This window comes from Hippopotamus amphibius, chromosome 9, assembly GCF_030028045.1.
Source record: "Hippopotamus amphibius kiboko isolate mHipAmp2 chromosome 9, mHipAmp2.hap2, whole genome shotgun sequence".
Lineage (NCBI taxonomy): Eukaryota > Metazoa > Chordata > Mammalia > Artiodactyla > Hippopotamidae > Hippopotamus > Hippopotamus amphibius.
The window spans coordinates 72,258,809-72,276,199 of record NC_080194.1 but is presented as its reverse complement, the minus strand read 5'-3'; the positions used below and the strand labels follow the sequence as shown (position 1 = coordinate 72,276,199).

Sequence of the window (17,391 nt, the reverse complement as noted above, 5' to 3'; positions counted from 1 at the left end):
AATTACAAATTAGATAACAGCAGAGCTAAGCGATTTCATCAAATAATTATAAAGGAGGAAAGAGAACTGTGCTATTTACTAAAGATTCTAAGGAATATTCCCTGCTCAGGTCTGATTAATTCTGTTTCACAATCACCTTTCATTGCCAGGAAGTAGCCAAGCGCAGTCATTGCCCCTTTCCCAGAAGACTGGAATGGACATTGACAGTGGGGAATTGTAACAGGGGATAACAAATCTGACTCCATATTAGATCTGTTTCTTTTACTTTAACCTTTGTATTCTATTGCTTTTGCTAAAGGGATGTTGCCTATAGCTTAAAGTATACCTAATGCCCCCATGCTTGAATGTTAAACTAAAACACGTTGGTTCAGTTCACAAGGAACATCCTGACTCAGCCCATCTGTGAATGGCTGCAGGAAATAAGGAATTAACACATCCCCTCCCAAGTCTGGCCAAAACCAAGAGATATTAACAGCTTTTGACCAATATTACCTGTTTTACAAAATTGTTGTTTTTTGCATTAACAAAAAAGGGTGACTGACCCTCTGATCAAATGTCATATGAGACCAATGATTGTTAATAGTGTAACTCTAGATATGGAAAGAAGCAACAGGAGGGAATACTTTCCTGGACCATAAGAGACTAGTAAGACAGGTGATCCAGACTTTTGGCACTGTTAATAAAGCCTAGTCCAGTGACAACACATTGAGTGGCCTATCAATGAAATCTTCACCAGACCTGGGAATGATCATTCCTAGCACTGTGGGATGAAATGGTCATGAAATGCCCCCCAAACCATAGTCAAATTTATGACCATGAAGGGGCCCTGCCAACTAAAAATTGGCACTTGCCATCTACCTCTACAAGGATTAGATCATGAGCCAATGCAGCTGCTGACCTTCAACACACTCTGAAAGGAGTTCAGGGTGGACATCAGGAATGAGGCACTTTGTGCTCTGGGAAAAACTGGCAGAACAGATAGTTAGATATTTTCAGAAGATTTTATGAGCACAAGATTTTATCTTGCACTTTCTCATACCTAGAAAAGCGTTAAAATCACTGATGATGACATTGCTTTGGCCACTGAGGTGAGAAATGCATCTGGAAGTAAAAATGGAGTAACTGTCAGACTCAGACACCACCAGCCATTCTCAAAACAGTGTCTGTTGGAATTATAACCGAAAAGGACCCTGTGGGTCCCTCTGTCAAGTTTATGATTAATTTCCTTACCTGAACCTTGACTCCTTTTCTTGTTCAAAACCTGTTCTCCTCAAGATTGAGGAGTATCAAAGAAAAGGGAGGGCCTGTAACTGGGCGGGACGCTATAGGCCCTCCCAGGACAGGCCTTTCCACCATATCAGCCAATCAGAGAATTGTGCATGAGCTGATCACAAACCCTGCGGCCCTCCTCCCTTATCTGGCTTTTTAAAATGCTTTGCCAAAACCCTTTGGGGAGCTCAGGGCTTTTTAGGGCATAAGCCACTCCTCTCCTCACAGGGCAGTACAATAAACCTTTCTCTGCTCCAAACTGCGATGTTTCGGTATGTTTGGTCTCATTGTGCATCAGGCACAAGAACTTGTGCTAACATTACCACAGCAGTTATTGAATAAAATAGGTCATTACAGCCTTTAACTAGTGTCTGGCTTTGTTTACCTCTGATGGCAGAGTTCCTGAATATCATTCAGATGGAAATCTTTATTTCACAATTGAGAAACATACAGTTTAAAGAGATTCATTTATCCAATGATGCCACAAATATTTATTGAGTACTTGTTCTATGGCAGGAACTAGTCAAGGAGCTGGGACACCATGCTAAAGAAAACAACCAACCTGCCACCGTGGAGCTTATATTCTAGGAGGTAGTCAAGTATGTGAAATAAACAGGTAAAATATCAATAGTCAAATAGGTGAAAATGTCAAGTAGAGATAAAGGCTACTCTGAAAATAAAATAGAATACTGTGATAGAGAAAAGTCTGAATGCTACTCTGGACTGGGTGCTCAGGGGAGACCTCATTAAAAAAAAGTTGACATTTGACACAAAAAGTTGAGACGTGAACGATAAAATAGAAATCAGCCAAAAGAAGACAAGACCTGCTGTATGAATGTTCCAGGCAGAAAAAAACAAGCTAGCACAAAGTCCTTAAGGTTTGGTACATTATACAAGCAGAAAAAAGGTCAGTGTAAATGAAGCAGAATAAGAGGGAGAATAGCAAAAGATAAAGTTGAAGAGGTAACCAAAGGCCAAATCATGTCGGCCAGGACAAGAAATTAAAATCTAATTTCAAGTGTGATGGGAGGATTTTTTTTACACTCTTTGCGGGGTGGGGTGGGTGGGCTGGTGTATAGTTGGTTCAGAATATTGTATTAAATGCTGGAGAGGGTGTGGCGAAAAGGGAACCCTCCTACACTGCTGATGGGAATGTAAATTGGTATAGCCACTACAGAAAACAGTATGGAGGTTCCTTAAAAAACTAAAAATAGAGTTGCCATATGATCCAGCAATCCCACTCCTGGGCATATATGCAGAGCAAATTCTAATTCGAAAAGATACATGCACCCCCATGTTCGCAAGAGCACTATTTACAACAGCCAAGACATGGAAGCAACCTAAATGTCCACTGACAGATGAACAGATAAAGATGTGGCATATATATACAATGAAATGCCACTCAGTCATCAAAAAGAATGAAATAACACCATTTTGCAACAACATGGATGAACCCAGAGATTAGCATACTAAGTTAAACTAGCTGGAAAGAGAAAGACAAATACCATATATCACTTATATGTGGAATCTAAAATATGACAGAAATGAACTTATCTACGAAACAGAAAGAGACTCACAGACATAGAAAACAAACTTACAGTTACCAAAGGGGATAGCAGGAGGGATAAATTAGGAGTTTGGGATTAACAGATACAAACTACTATAAAACAGATAAAGATGGACTTCCTAGGTGGCGCAGTGGGTAAAGAATCCGCCTGCCAATGCAGGGGACACGGGTTCGATCCCTGACCCAGGAAGATGCCACATGCCACGGAGCAACTAAGCCTGTGCGCCACAAGTATTGAGCCTGTGCTCTAGAGCCCATGAGCCACAACTGCTGAGCCCATGTGCCACAACTACTGAAGTCCATGAGCCTAGAGCCTGTGCTCTACAACAAGACAGGCCACCGCAATGAGAAGCCCGTGCACCACAACGAAGAGCAGCCCCCGCTCGCTGCAACTAGAGAAAGCCCGTGCGCAGCAACGAAAACCCAACACAGCCAATAAAATTAATTAATAAAAAAACCCCAAAAAAACAGATAAAGAACAAGGTCCTACTATAGCACAGGGAAATGTATTTAATATCCTGTAATAAACCATAATGGAAAAGAATATGAAGACTATATATATGTATATATGTAAATGAAACTGAATCACTTTGCTGTATATCAGAAACAAAACATTATAAATCAATTATATTTCAATTAAAAAATAGAAAAATATTATGTTAGTTTCAGGCATATGCCCAGCAATGGGATTGCCGGATCATATGGTAGCTCTACTTTTAATTTTTTAAGGAACCTCCATACTGTTGTCCATAGTGGCTTTACCAATTTACATTCCCCCTCGACAGTGAAGGAGGGTTTCAATATGATGGGAGGATTTTTTTTTAACAGCTTTAATTTTTTTTTAAGAGTTTTAGGTTTGCAACAAAATTGAGAGGAAGGTACAGAGACTTCTCATTTAACTCCTGCCCCCACACATGCATAGCCTCTGATAGGAGGATTTTAAATTGGGAAATAATTAGATCAGATTTATGTTACAAAAATGGCTGCTGTGTGGAAAATAGATTGCAGAGGGAAAAGAATGGAAACTAAGAAACCAGCTTTAAGGCAAGAGATAATGATGACATGGACAATGGTGGTAGTAGTGGAAACAGAAAGAAGTAGAGTAGACAGCTGTATTCTGAAGGTAAGATGCATCAGGACTTTTGAAAGAACAGATGTGGAAGGTGACTGGAAAGAAAAACCAAAGGTGACATCTAAATTTCTTGCTTTGAAGAAATGGAAGGATAAAAGTGCTTTTACCGAAGGTATAAAGGAATACCTGAGAAAGATCTCTTTTGTACCTAATGAGTTTGAGGTATGTATTAGACATCTAAGAAATGTCCTTCTCAAAGTTAGTGACTGAGCTGAATGTTGAAGCTTATGACTCCTGGTTCAGAGATCTTCCACTGGATCATACATGGTCTTTACTTAAACCTTTTCAAGTCTGAGTCAAGAAGAATTTTTTGGCTGAGCTCTGAGAAGTCATCTTTGTATTCCTAGCTTGTGACAAAGTATGAGAGACAAAGCAGGTACAAAACAAATATAGGATGAAAAAACGTAAGACATAGAAAAATAATGTTTTTACCTTAATTAAAAAATTATTAAGTTAACCACCAATAATTTCTATACGCAACACAACACACCTTAGAGAACAATATAAATTCCTACTAGAACAATAACAGCTAACACTTATTGTATGTTTACCATCTGCCAAGTACTATTCCAACTGCTTTAAAATATTAACTCAGTCAATCCATAGATGGGTATACCGTTCTGTGCTTCAGCCAAGAAACGAGAAAAATAGGAATTAGAATCTCTAGTAATTTATAGTGAAATCAATAATATATTTAAGACACCAATTAGGTTATCACCAGTTATCACCAACTAAGCTATGGACAAAGGCTAGACTGAGAATTAGAAATCATTTAGCTCCATTATTACACTCAAATTACACCTCACCAAGTACCCGACTCAATTCTTAAATATGTCCAACTGTTCTGTATATAACATTCTTTCCAGAGGACTACACGAAACATTTACTGAGCACATTTAGCATTTGGTGGGCAAAGATGAATTAACAGACAGTCTCTGCTCTAAGAAGTTTAGAAATCAGAGAGAGAGAGTCATGAAAACAAATAATTATAGGGGGGAAAGCAGTCACTGAGTCATCTACAAACTGAGTAACTGATATATCTATGAACTACTATGAAAATACAGAGGAGAGAAATCCTTATGCAGCCAATGGATGAAGAGAGATCAAAGAAGGTTTTATTCAAGTGGTGACATTTATGCTAGGACCTAAAGGATGAATGAGGTTTTACCAGAAAATGAGGTAAACAAAGAGTATTTCAAGAAGAAACAGAACATGAAAACCAATGAGGATGTGACTATTTTGTTATGTTCTGTCAATGTGAAGGCAAATAGAGGAGCTATTTATGCTGAACCCTTAGAGTCCTAGATCATGAGATTGGGGGTGGGGGTGGGGGTGTAGAAATAAGGCCATGAAAGTAGGTGGTGGCTCATAAATACGAGGACTCAACTAGTATTTAGAATTACTTATGGGACTTCCTAGGTGGTGCAGTGGTTAAGAATCTGCCTGCCAATGCAGGGGACACAGATTCAAGCCCTGCTCTGGGAAGATCCCACATGCCGTGGAGCAACAAAGCCTATGCACCACAACTATTGAGCCTGCGCTCTAGAGGCCATGAGCCACATCTATTGAGCCCATGTGCCACAACTACTGAAGCCAATGCACCTAGAGCCTGTGCTCCACAACAAGAGAAGCCACCACAATGAGGAGCTCGCACACCACAATGAAGAGCAGTCCCTGTTCGCCACAACTAGAGAAAGCCCGTGTGCAGCAACAAAGACCCAATGCAGCCAATAAATAAATAAATAAATAAATTTATTTTTTAAAAAAGAATTACTTATGAAAAAAGTTCTGCTGCACTGCGAAAGACATACAGGAGAATAGTGGGTCAAGGAGACCCACTAAAGCCTGGTTTGTAATAATTCACGGGAAAGTTGATGAAGCGTGAGCTAAGCTTGGCAGAGGATACTCAAGAGAAGGCAGATTCAGATTGTTAGTGCACATATCTTACAAAAGCAACAACAAGCTTTGTGCTTAATATATTATATAGTAAATGTTTTACTATTTACAATAGAACTTTCACAAACATTATTTCATTTGGGGTGGATGTTTCGTAAAACTACAAGATTTTTGAAAGAATCTTTCTATTTCCTACAGTATCTCCCAAGTTCACGGCCTTGCTGATAGTGGACACTCAATATTTACTGTATCAGTGTTCTCTGATGTAACTACAGAGTCAACTTACTATTAAAACGGGCTATCTGGAAACACTGTCTATAAGAATGCATATTAAGAGTTATATAGAATGGATGTTTAATTCCTTAAAAAAATACACAGGAAATACTTCGATGGCAAGATTTCTCAAACAACATGGTTTTCAAAATCAAAAGAACCACCAAAACCCCAACAACTGACCAGGGCATAGGCGTCTATCAATTAATGAGTTCATTCAATTAATTAGTTTATCCACAAACAGGATAAACAGTCCTTTATCAGGACTTAATTGTATGCCAGACACTGCTTGACATCAGGATAAGTAAGACTACAACTCCTTCTAAAGGAACTCTTAGTGGGACAGGCAGCTGGAATATGTTAATCTATAAATCTGGTGCATTTACACATGTCAAAGATTTGAGAAGCTATTCTGAATTCTTAATTAAGGAAAAGGTACCTTGCAAGTATCTGACAAAAATACAGCAAAAAAAATCAAATCTCCATCATAGCTATTTTATATTCATAGGTAAGAGTAAGCATATACCTAAAACACATGCAAATGGAAAGAGTGTGATTGGTAAGTACCTCTTTCCAAGAGATATACTTTATATCAATAATCTAAATAGAAAGGGAAGGGACCTCCCTCATGGTCCAGTGGTTAAGAATCCACTGTCCAATGCAGGGAACACAGGTTCCATCCCTGGTCAAGGAACTAATATCCCATACGCTGCAGGGCAACTAAGCCTGTGTGCCACAACTACTGAGCCCATGTGCTCTGGAGCCTGTGTGCCAAAGAAAGATCCTTCAGGCCTCAACGAAGATCCCATATGCTGCAACTAAGACCCAACGCAGTCAAATAAATAAATTTTAAAAATAATAGTAAAGTTTAAAAAAAAAAGAAAGGGAAATAAGGTTTTAGTATAAAATAAATTGAGATTTGAATCCCAGGCTCTCTCTATCAGAAGTGTAACCTTGTCGAGGTCAATCACCTCTCTGAATTTCAGGATCTTCACCTGTAAAATGAAGGTTTTGTTGATAATAAAACAGATGAGGGGGTTCCCTGGTGGCACAGTGGTTAAGAATACGCCTGCCAATGCAGGGGGCACAGGTTTGATCACTGATCTGGGAAGATCCCATATGCCGCAGAGCAACTAAGCCCGTGCAACACAACTACTGAGCCCATATGCTACAACCACTGAAGCCTGCACGCCTAGAGCCTGTGCTCCACAACAAGAGAAGCCACCACAATGAGAAGCCCTCGCACCGCAACAAAGAGTAGCCCCTGCTTCACTGGAATTAGAGGAAGCCTGTGTGCAGCAATGAAAACCCAACGCAGGCAAAAGAAAAAATAAACAAAACGAAAATAAAAGAGATGAGGTTAGAAGATACCTATCAGACTCATGGTGCCACAGCTACTTATATAAATGCAAACCTGAAAATGCATCCAGAAAAACACCACAAGAACCAATTGGAACACAGGTAGAAAACACAGAGAATTAACAGCTGATAGGAAATAAATCAGTGTTCTCCAAGCTGTACATAAATACTGTATCATGACACTTTTGTTTCAGGTATATTTAAAAACATGTCTAATATTTAAATAAAATTATTGGTGATTGATTTGTTTTAATTCCCTACTTCTATTTTCTGGGTAATTAACCCTACATTATACTGAATGGCTTGCCTTGTTATGCTCTGTATCCAATATGATAGTGAATATGTTGAAGCTAAGGTTACTGTCAGATCTAGAGCAAATTCCCTGACTGTTGCATTTTAAAATACTGTGGAGATTATACAAATTTAGTATATAGAGATAATGTTAATATATAAACATAAAATTTACCATTTTAACCATTAAGTGTATAATTCAGTGGCATTGATCAATCACATTCACAATGTTGTATAACTATTAACACTTTTAATTTCCAAAAGTTTATTATCCAGACAGAAACATTTTTTTTTCCTTTTTGGGCCATACCTCACGGCTTGTGGGATGCCAGTTCCCCAACCAGGGATTGAACCCAGGCCCTTGGTAGTAAAAGCATGGAGTCCTAACCACTGGACCTCCAGGGAATTCCCTCCAAACACAAACTCTTTAACCTTTAAGCAATAACTCTCCATTCTCCTCCACCCTGTAGCACCTGGTGATCTCTAATCTACTTTCTGTCTCTATGAATTTGCCTATTCTAGATAGTTCTTATAAGTGGAATCATCCAATATTTGTTCTTTCATGTCTGGCTTCTTTTACTTAGCATAATGTTTTCAAGGACTGCCCATGTGGTAGCACATATAAGAACTTCATTCCTTTTCAGGGATGAAAAATATTGCATTGTACGAATATAACACATTTTATCCATTTATTTGTTGATGGACACTTGGGTAGTTTCAACCTTCTGGCTATTATGAATCATGCTACAATAAACACTGGTATACAAGTATCTGTTTGAGTCTCTGTTTCTAATTCTTTTGCAGCTAGAAGTACAAGGGTGAGTCAAAAATTATCCACACTTGGACTTTCCCTGGTGGTGTGATGGTTAAGAATCTGCCTGCCAATGCAGGGAACACTGGTTCGAGCCCTGGTCCGAGAAGATTCCACATGCCAAGGAGCAACTAAGCTTGGACACCACACCTACTGAGCCTGCGCTCTAGAGCCTGCATGCCACAATTATTGAGCCTGTGTGCCACAACTACTGAAGCTCGTGTGCCACAACTACTGAAGCTCGTGTGCCACAACTACTGAAGCCCGCATGCCTAGAGCCCATGCTCCATAACAAGAGAAGCCACCGCAATGAGAAGCCTGCTCACTGCAATGAAGAGTAGCCTCCACTCGCTGCAACTAGAGAAAGCCTGCATGCAGCAACAAAGACCCAATGCAGCCAAACAAACAAAAAAAAGAAACAAAACAAACAAAAAAAACCCCCAAAACAAAACTTATCCACACTCTAGCTGTAGAATTTATTTTAATTTCTAGAAAAGATAAATACCTCATTTTTCGACATAATCTCCTTGCTTTTCAGTACACTTTGTCCATCTGTCAACAAGCTTTTGTATTCCCTCATTAAAAAATGTTTTAGGCTGAGCTGTGAGCCACGAATGCACCACTGTCTTCACTTCATCAGAAGTGAATCTTTGTCCTCATAGGGCTGCTTTCAGGGGACCAAACAGGTGAAAGTCTGATGGAGCAAGATCAAGACTATAGGGAGGATGCTTTAACACCTCAAAACAAAGTTTTTGCAGAGTGTTGAACAGTGTGGGCACAAGTTTGCGGACATGCATTGTCATGCAAGATCACAACGCCCTTGGATAGTAGTCCTCTATGTTTAATTCGAATTTAGGCTTCAGCTCTTCAATAAGCATCTCTATCCATTCATACACACTTCTTCAATACAAAACACTTTCTCCATACTGTGCACAAAAGTCTTTGATAAATAACGGCACCAGGTACACCCTCAGACCACAAAAAAAATGAATCACTACACACTGCTCTTCTTTCATGCAAATCACAAGTGGGGCATGCATTTTCGCTCACACCGCAGTAACAAATGAACTGATGTAACATGTTCACACCTGCACAGCAGTGACTGGGGAGGCAGCAGCCTTGAACAGAAAGCGCTCATAAGACAGTGCGGCCAACTGAAGTTTTAATATAACTGGAGTGTGGATAATTTTTGACTTGCCCTCGTAGAAGTGATGGGTCATACAGCAATTCGTTTCACTTTTTGAGGATGTGCCAAACTGTTTTCCACAACAGCTGCAACATTTTGCATTTCCATCAGTTTTAACATCTCCACAACCTCACCAATACTTACTATCATACTTCTTAAAAAACAACAGTCATCCTATTAGGTATAAAGCAATAACTTGTGTTTTTGATTTGCATTTACCCAATGACTAATGATGTTGAGCATCTTTTCATGTGTTAATTATTAATTTCTGTATATCTTTTGAGAAATATCTACTCAACTATTTTGCTCATTTTTAAATTGGGTTAGTCTTTTTGTTGCTGAGCTTTAGGAGTTCCTAATATAGTCTGGATATTAAGTTCTTATCAGTCATATGATTTGCAAACATCTTCTATTTTGTAGGTTGTCTTTTCATTTTGCTCATAATGGTATTTGATGCACAAAAGTTTTTAACTTTGATAAAGTCCTATTTTTCTATTGTTTTCCTTGTTGCTTATATGCTTTTGCTTGCCAAGTCCAAGGCCATGAAAATTTATTCCTATGTTTTATTCTATGAGGGTTATGGTTCTAGCTCTTTTAATTAGGCTGTTGATACATTTTGAGTTGATTTTTGCATATGGTATGATGTAGGGTGTCTACTGCAGTTTGCAAATTGTTAAATCTGAAGAAATACATATTTTATACTATAGGCAACAATCAAAAGAAGTTTTAAAAACACTACAATAAGTTCTCAATACATCTTATATACTCCATCCTCTTATTTTCAGCTCAGACAAGAATCAAGACACGTACACAATATTATCATAGTAATATTTTTCCATGGGTTCCTAAAGCTTTTTAAACTTAGGAAATTTTAGGAGATTTTACTTCCCATGTTTATATGTTTAGTAGCTAAAGCAATAAGAAATAATTTTAAATTGCTATTTTTATGTAACTTCTTTCAAAACACACTAATACTAGGGTTGCAGGTATGTTTACTAAATAAATAAATGTGGTTATGAAGGAGCAGTACTCCTGAGTATACAATTGAGAGGTTATGACCAATACAAGTGTGCATACTTAAAAAAAAAACTCTGGAGGGGAAAAGCAGGTTTCTTAAGTCTACTATAAGGGCACTCTTGCCACAAGAGAGTTCCCAGCCATAATTAAGGCACTGATCCCTTCTGACTGGAAAAGCCTTCAGGTATACTATTAACATAAATCATTCACTGGACCACCTGAAGTTCAGCAGAAAACTAAAGAAAATGCAACCTAACATTTCTATATCCACAAGTATAAATAATCTGGTCCAAGTTGCTATCAATTTCCAAAGGAATGCCAGGCACAAAAAAGAAAAAAAAAAGTAAAACTGCTATTGTTTCTCTGATAATTTATTATTAATATTTAACAACATTTGCTGGGTTCCAACTATTTGACAAGTACTATGCTGAAAAGTATTCACATATACTTTAATGAGAAAACAGAGGCTCAAAGAAGAAACAACTAAACTTATACACCTAGTAATTAGCAGAGTTCAGACTTTTCCTCATTAGAAATCCAGGGCTTTTTAAACCACCACATGCAATTCGTTTATGAGGGTAAATTATGGCTGCTTACACATTACCACAGAGTAAATGGTACTCTTTAAGGAACATTTTGCAAAGTTAAAAGTATGTGAAAATGCTTTCCAATATACAACACATTAAGTATTCATTCTGTGGCATCAGACAAACTTATGTTTAATCCTCGCTTCAAAATCTACTATCTATGTGACCTCGGGAGTTATTTATTCTTCACGATCTGGGTTGTACTATGAATTAAATGATAATGTATGTAATATAGCATAGGATCTAGTATATAGTAAGTTCTCAAATATTAACTCTTATCGTTATTATTAAAATATAAGTTTTGGAGAAATTGAAGCCCTCATAAATTGCCGATGGGAATGTAAAATAGTATAGCGACTATGGAAAACAGTTTGTCAGTTCCTCCAAAAAAAATACCATATGACCCAGTAATTATACTCCTAGGTACATACAGAAGAGACATAAAAATATATGTTTCACACAAACACTTGTATATCAACAATCATAGCAGCATTATTCCTAACAGCCAAAAAGTGAAAAAATCCAAATGATCATCAATTGATGATGGATAACTAAAACGCAGTATTTACCATACAGTGGAATAGTGTTTGGCAATAAAAAAGAATGGAATACTGATATATACTATAATATGAATAAACCTTGAAATTATTATGCTAAGTCAAAGTAGTAAGACACAAAAGGCACATATTTTATGATTCCACCTTTAAGAAATGTCCAAAATAGGTGGATCCATAGAGACAGAAAGTAAACTGCGGGCTGCAAGGGGACTTGAGCAGGAAGGGGTTGTGATTGCAACAGATTGCTAATGGGTACAGAGTTTCTTCTTAGGGTAACAGAAATGTTCTTGAATTAGATAGTAGTGGTTATGGTTGTAAAACATAGTGAATATACTAAAAATCAATTTTAATATTGCAAATTTTATGTTGTATGAATTGTATCTCAATTTAAAAAGAAAAACACAAATTAATATTAACATAGCAAATAAAAATGAAAGATAACAACCTTAGTTTATTTTTGAAAACTAAACATGGCAGTAGAAAAATATCTAACCTTTGTCAAAATATGTCCAAATTAACAGATAACAAAAGATGACCCTTATGACTTGCTAACAGATGACAAGCTTCCTAAGGAGTAAAGGCAATGGGCCTTATTGAAATTGCCATTTAGATTAGAGGCATCTATTAATAGCCAAAGTTACTCACCTTCCAAAAGAGTTCTAAACCTGTTACTAGAGACCAAGGGACAGAGATTATCTCTTATCTTCCCTTTACTTTTGAGGGACAAATGAGGTCATTTTCTGTTTAATGGTGGATAGACACCCCAGAAGAGACACATTAGGTTATTTTCTACTGAATGTCATTATCCCTCAAGTATTGAGCACCAGGAAATACCCTTTGCTTATTCTAATAAGCACAAGTATTTTTATATTTTTAACATTTCTTGAAATCAAGAGCCTTTAAAAATCCATGATTATATTCAATGTGACAGTATTTCTTTTTTTCATTGAAAAGCTGTCTCTAAATCACTGGTGTGAATCACATGCACTGAAGAAATCACAAAATTGAAGAAAAATAGCAATAATAAATTACCATCTGTCTCAGAAATAATTCTGAGGCTAAAGAAAATCAACTCCTTTAAAGGATAATTTATTAATAATTAGCTTTCTCGGGCCTTTTTATTAGTTTTTGGGCAGGAGGCAGGGCAGTAGGAAAGTAGGGGCACAGGTACTGAATCTGCTGAAGGCACATATAGTTTATTAACATAGTGGGATTCATTATCCACGGCTAAGGTGTCTGAAATTGCTCACGTGGTATCTAAAGTCATTAACAACCACATGAAACAGAGGAGTTTCATGGAGGCATAAGAGTTCACTGGCAGAAAAGTTTCTTTGTGACTTACCAAGTAAAAGGAATGTGAAGCTCAATAAGGTCAAGCCTGTCCAACTAAACAAGAGCTTAACAGGTCCTCCCAGAACTGCTATTTTAAATTTCTACTCACTGGGTTTCTTTATTTTTAGGAGATAGCTCCACCTTAAAAGTAGAAAGTCACCAGCTAGATTTTCAGGTTCTTTACATTCTGGATGAAATTGGAGAATATATGTTAGTTAGCAAGTGCAGGATATAGCACAACGGATGCCCTTCTTGAGTTGAGCTGCTAGATACCTCTCTCCCTATCAGTTACAAAGATTTATTGACTCTACCTTCCAAATAGCTCTCACAAAAACCCTTTTCTTTCCATATTTAATGTAAGAACCTTAATTCAGGCCTCTTCATTGCTCAGTTGGATTATTACAGTAACTTTCTTTCACGTGAACCCCAGGCCTCCACTCACTGCCATTCTCTCTAGGTACTTTATATTATAGTGAAGCCAAGCTATAAGTAATTTCCTAACAAATTTTGCTCATTCTACAGGTCTCAGTTCAACTGTTTTAGGGAGACACAAACAAGACATGACAAACAGAAGCCAATGCTGACTGATATGTGGTAGCAGTGTAGTCTGCTAAATCTAGGCTTGGCAGGAAAAGCTTAGACTGGTAACGTCTGCTACGAGCCAAGGAACAAGGCCTAGCAGATGTCAGATATTTGCTTTGGATTTAAACAGAATTTTATATTAATTATGTTCCAATGACTTCAAAAGGAAAAGAAAAAGCTCTCCGTAATATATATGCACAATGGTACCACCATGGGAAAGATAAAAGATCAAGAGCCATGTTAACAGGGAAGGTAAAAATTCCACTAGAAAACTATCTAATGTAACCAATGAATACAACTAATAAGTAAATACAGAGTTAAGCTTATTAGCAGCCAAATGAAAGAAAACAGAAATTGTTTAAGTGATTAATTCACCTAATAACGATGCATAAAAGATGCAAAAAAGCATTCAAGATGCTTATAATTTACAACAAAGACAAATATGAAGGGCAACACTAACATTATTTTAAAGCACTGGATTCACAAAGTCCTGGGCTTAAATGCTGGCTCTGCCATTTCCAGCAATGTGAGACTGGTCCAGTTATTTCGTTTCTTAACATCAATTTCCTTGTGCATAAAATGAGGATAATATTTACTTCAAAAGTGAGCTATGTAAGGAAAATATTAAAGTGCCTGGTACATAGTGAACATGCTATATAAACAACATATGGTAGTTTCTATAATGGGGTTACAAATTAAGTCCATGGAGGAACATCTTCCTGAGAGAAAAAAGGTCTCAAGAAGAAAGTAATACTTGAGGTGAGATCTAAAGGATAAATGTTTGCCAGGAAAACAAGTTGCTGGGAAGGCATTCTAGGCATAAGATACAATATATGCAAAAACTCTGAAGAATGGAAAAGATAGCAAGTTCTGTGAATGACAGAATGAGTCAAGCAGTAGGGTACCCAGGAGAGAGTATCATTAGATGTGGCTAAAGAAAGTGGCTAAATCATTAAGAGCTTTGAATGCTAAGACAGTTTAGATTTTTAAAAGAAAGAGAATCACTAAATAACACTTAAAGTGATATAACAGTTACTTTTAAACCTTGGCTTTTAATGCCAAAATTATGGCTTGGGCTCACAATGTTGGTGATGATGTGAATATATCATAGATTCACATGATATATGTGAATACAAGAGGATTAAGGAATAAGAATTTGGCTTTTGATATAGGTTGAGTTTGAAGTGCTTAGGTGAAACCAATTTACTAGGCAGCCTGTTGGATATAAATGGAGATGGCTGTAGTCTGAGCTAGAGCTAGAGCTTTGGAAGCGTTTGTAAAACTTTTTTCCAGTAATAAACTATCAAGGAAACTTACTGCTTAGACTCCATACAGATACATTTGTTCAATCACTCAACATGCTTAAAGCTGGGTAAATGGTGGTCCAAAAGCCAGACATAGTTCCAATCTGCTTATGAACCAGCAGACAACTAATATGAGAGATTAAAAACAGGCAAAAGCAGTTTTGCAGCAGGTATAGATGTCTTCTTTGCTCATTCTTGTTCTTTTTATCTATCCAACACCAAGTGGCTTTCTGGTATTCTAATTTCATAAAGGATAGAACTAAGAGAAACAGAGAAAGAGGTGGTTGATGTGCTTTCTAGACCAGGTGTCAAACTTTTTCTGTAAATGGCTGATAGTAAGAATTTTAGGCTTTGTCCATTAAACAGGCCACTGAACTTGGCACTGTAGCGTAAAAGCAGCCATAGATCATATGTAAGCAAATAAATGTAGCTGTGTTGAAATACTACTTTATTTACATAAACAGGCAGCTAGCTGGATCTGGCTATAGTGTGCCAACTCCTCCTCTAGATTATCAACAGCACTCAATGGAGAGAGAAGAATGGCTAAAGAAAAATATTCCTGATATAGCTCTTGGGCACAGTAAAACTTGTACTTTGATTTTTAAATTATATTTTTAGAAAAACTATAACATAACTTTACAAAAATAAAATTTATTGTCAAATATTTATCAGTTATACCCAGTATATCAGGTTTCACATAAAATGTCCACTCCTGGTGATTTAGAGAAGAAAATAATATATGCAAATAATTATGTTCCTTTTTAAAACAACTTAAGGGACTTCCCTGGTGGTCCAGCAGGTAAGAATCCATGCTCCCAACGCAGGCGGCCTGGATTTGATCCCTGGTGGGGGAACTAGATCCTGCATGTATGCCGCAACTAAGAGTTCGCATGCCGCAACTAAGAAGTCTGCATGCCACAACAAAGATCCCGCACACCATAACTAAGACCCAGAGCAACCAAAATAAACAAATATTTAAAAACTACATAGTATCTATATGTGGTATTCAATGTAGTATATCACATACATTATGTGTTATGTATAATATATGATAATTAAGTACTATTTTTTGTAATACAGGTATACTAATAAGAAGAGAATTATTTAGGGGATAGGTAATAGCTCACTTGAATTGGAGTTAAAGTAAGTATTCCCTCTTTCAATAAACTTTGCAAAAAAGTATTCTTGGCTCACAAGCCTTATAAAACAGGCAGGAGGCCATAATTTGAAGACTTTCGATGTATATAAAAGTGAATATGGCATACAGGGTCTAGCTCTCATGAATTCTGGTGAGGGATAGAGATTTTTAGAAAGGCAATTACAGTCTCCTAATCTGTAAAATGGGAATATCAATATATGGATCTACCCTGCAGGGTCTGGGTGAGAATTCACAAATGCAAGTAGAAGGTACTTTCTCCTCCCTTTTTTATAAAGGACTGCATTTAAAGGCATTAAAATGTGAAGACTAAAGTGGCCTACACAGTCAACCAACAGAATACAGCTTTGATTCCCTATAGTCACTAGGGAAAAGACACTTCCATGCCGAACATATCTTGATTTGTTTTCCTGTTTCATATACACCTAGTTTTACCTTCAGAATTTAATAACAATCTACCATTCCAGGAAATACTTTAAGAGTTTTTGTGGTGTGGTATCTTCTATTAACTAAATTACCTTAATATTAGCTTCTGTATATCTTAAAAATTAGGTAATAACATAAGCTTCAATAATATCTTCAATATTATATTATCTTCAATAACAGTTTTCTTCTCGAAGCCAATATGTCAGATACTAGCTCTGAGTGCATTTCATACATTACTCCATTAGATTCTCACAATTCTGCAAGATTAATGTTAGTTTCTCCATTTAATAAGATTACATTTTCCCAGTTTTACAGATCTAACAGCTTGGGTTCAGGCAAGTGACAAAGTTTCCTGACATCAACAGTGCTGAGGAGCCAAGAGTGATGCCCAGATTTTCAAACATCAAAAGTCTGTAACTGGGACTTCCCTGGTGGTGCAGTGGTTAAGAATCCACCTGCCAGTGCAGTGGATGTGGGGTTCGATCCCAGGTCCCGGAAGGTCCCACATGCCGTGGAGCAACTAAGCCCATGCACCACAACTACTGAGCCTATGTGCCACAACTACTGAAGCCTGTGCACCTAGAGTCCATGCTCCACAACAAAAGAAGCCACTGCACTGAGAAGCCTGTGCACCACAATGAAGAGT

At 37.3% G+C, this 17,391-nt stretch overlaps 1 protein-coding gene across 4 annotated transcripts in view; it reads right to left on the bottom strand.

The window, feature by feature from the left end:
• The window catches only part of RSF1 (remodeling and spacing factor 1), a 188,509-nt gene that overhangs the window by 100,396 nt on the left and 70,722 nt on the right, over positions 1-17,391 (bottom strand). The gene's annotated exons all lie outside the window — the stretch shown is intronic.